A 3,192-nucleotide genomic window follows, 5' to 3' on the forward strand; every position below is an offset into this window, starting at 1 on the left:
AATTTGAAGACGTTTGATCTGGGAGATCCTTTGATAAATGACGTTATCTTTCCTATTTGGTCTTTAACCGCCAGGGAAGAACAGAAAGAATGCAATCCTTTTTGCCATTTTGGGAAATCTTATTAAAAGTAGGAACCACCTGGGGGAATATTTGCAGCAGATCAAAGGAAGGACTAGTTCAGTAGTGGAATTTGTGACCACACAAGCTATGATGATCGGTCACTTACAGATCATTCAAAACAAAGCCAACACAGTCCTAGGCTGCATCAACAGAGGGATAGAATCAAGATCACGTGAAGGGTTAATACCTCTTTATAATGCCCTGGTAAGGCCCCACTTGGAATACGGCATTCAGTTTTGGTCGCCACCATGTAAAAAAGACATGGAGAGTCTAGAAAGAGTGCAGAGAAGAGCAACAAAGATGATATGGGGACTGGAGACTAAAACATACTGTATGAAGAACAGTTGTGGGAACTAGGGATGTCTAGTTTAGGCACTAGGACTAGGGGAGACATGATAGCAGTCTTCCAATATCTCAGGGGCTGCCCCAAAGAGGTGGGAGTCAAGCTATTCTCCAAGGCACCTGAAGGCAGGACAAGTAGCAATGGGTGGAAACTAATCAAGGAGAGAAGCAACTTAGAACTGAGGAGGAATTTCCTAACAGATACAACAATTAACCAGTGAAACGAATTGCCCTCAGAAGTTGTGAATGCTCCAACACTGGACATTTTTAAGAAGAGAATGGATAGCCATTTGTCTGAAGTGGTGTAGGGTTTCCTGCCTAGGCAGGGGGTTGGACTAGAAGACCTCCATGACTGTGGACACCATAGTCTTCTGATTGGGGCACAGAAATGGGTCATTTCTCACAGGGCTTCCACAAGCGTTTGGATCTCCACTATGGGAAACCAGATGCTGTGTGAGATAAATGTCTTTGGCCTTGATCCAGCTGGACTCTTCATGCTCTTATCATCTCCCGGAAAGTTCCTTCCCATTGGCTAGGTTAATATACCAGGCCAAACTCACTTACTGAACTAATCCACTTCCTATTAGCAACAAGACAGATAGGAGGACTCACGTGAGTTGACTCCTGGGAACGGGGTGTCTGCGCAGTTTCCCTGAGAACAATATGGAACAAGATTGACCTTTCTTGCTTCTAGAATGCTTTGGGACATCTTCTGGTGTCCTACAGCCCTGGGATTGCCTTGTGGTCTTGCTTCCAAGGATGAACCAGACCCTTATCCATTGTTATCCATTATCCATGTTTTGCTGGGGACTCACAGTCACTTGAACTGCGGGAAATTCTTCCGGTTTTGCTGGAGGGGTGTTTTTCCAATTTGATAACTTTAAGATGTGTGGATTTCTGGGGGGGGTCTTAAAGCATGCTGGCGGGGGGATTCTGGGACTTGAAGTCCACCTGTCTTAAAGCATGCTGGCTGGGGGATTCTGGGAGTTGACGTCCACCTGTCTTAAAGCATGCGGGCTTGGGAAATTCTGTGACTTGAAGTCTAGACAACTTAAAATTTCCAAGTTTGAAAAACACTGAGCTATTTTCTAGGGAATTCCATGCACATTTTCATGTAGTTTTCTTGGCCATTTTCTGGAACGGAGCTTTGATCCATTGTTGTTGCCCCTTTCCTAATGTTTTTCGATTGCACTCTGTCGATTCCCCTCCATCCAGGAAACTGTCTCATTTTTTTTTCCAAAATTTGCCTAATGAGGAGTTGTACACCGGAAAACGAAGATGGTAATAGGAGCTGAATTCAGATGGGATTTATAGTAACCTGCCTTAGCAGTCAACTGAGGGGGAAGTGATCTCTGTTTGAGGTCATCAAACTTTCAAACGGATATCTATACATTCTGTTTTCTTGCTTATGATTTCCTGTTTTTAGCCTTTAACAGGAAATTGGTGGCAATGCAATGCAAGGATGCTTCTTCCAGGAAAAAGGCAGTTGGACTTTCAACATAATCTTACACTCGGTGGATCTGGAAACTACCAATTGCTAGAATCCTGGTAGTTTTATTGTGGTAGTATTCTAGTCTGCTCTTTTTATTTTGCATCTGTAAGAAATGGAATCAACTGACATTTATTGGTCTCTTAATATGTAGAGAACTCGGATGCATCGCGTCTCTCTCTCTCTCTCTCTCTCTCTCTCTCTCTCTCTCTCTCTCTCTCACACACACACACACACACACACACACACACACACACAATAAGTGTACATTGCCCAATATTCTTTTAAAAACACATTAATCTCCCTTCATTTGTTCTTTGACAGCTACATCTGCTTTCCCGCAGGCTTCAAAACTGCATCTTCCTCCAATGTAAGCTGTCATCCTTTGCGTGTAACTTTGACTGCTGTACCTTTATTTTTATTTTTTTCAGCTGCAGCGTTTTCTAGACTTTTTATTAGGGGGGGGGGAACCGAGGTTAGATTTTGTCTCGTATTAGCACTGGCGCTGCTGCAAAGTTTGTTGCAGCTTGCAGGGGGGGAAAACTACTTGCGGGGGAATTTGTGGAGGCACTGAGCAAGAACTATGCTTGAAAGGGCTACAATAAACGAGAGGTTTTCTTCCCCATATTTTTAGTTCAGTTGAATCTATTCGTTTAGTACAGACACAAGCTGCCGATACTTCTATTTTTTGCAATAGGATAGAACAAATCTATTTTTTGTCTTGCTTAATCTTGGGATCACCACGATACCAAAAAGATACTGAGACTCCAGAAAGAGTGCAGAGAAGAGCAACAAAGAGGATTAGGGGACTGGAGGCTAAAACATATGAAGAACGGTTGCAGGAACTGGGTATGTCTAGTTTAATGGAAAGAAGGACTAGGGGAGACAGGATAGCAGTCTTCCAATATCTCAGGGGTTGCCACAAAGAAGAGGGAGTCAAGCTATTCTCCAAGGCACCTGAGGGTAGAACAAGAAGCAATGGGTGGAAACTAACCAAGGAGAGATTCAACCTAGAAATAAGGAGACATTTTCTAATAGTGAGAACAATTAATCAGTGGAACAGAAGTTGCCTCCAGAAGTTGTGAATGCCCCAATACTGGAGGTCTGTAGAGATTCTCAGTCAACCTGGTTTGTCCTAAAGGAGCTTTTTTTCCAGGAGGCAACTGGACTTCCTTGCTTTTTCTTTTGAAGACGTATTGCTTCTCATCCAAGAAGCTTCTCCAGCTCGGACAGGATAGTG

Source organism: Natrix helvetica, assembly GCF_964273705.1.
Source record: "Natrix helvetica genome assembly, chromosome: 14".
Lineage (NCBI taxonomy): Eukaryota > Metazoa > Chordata > Lepidosauria > Squamata > Natricidae > Natrix > Natrix helvetica.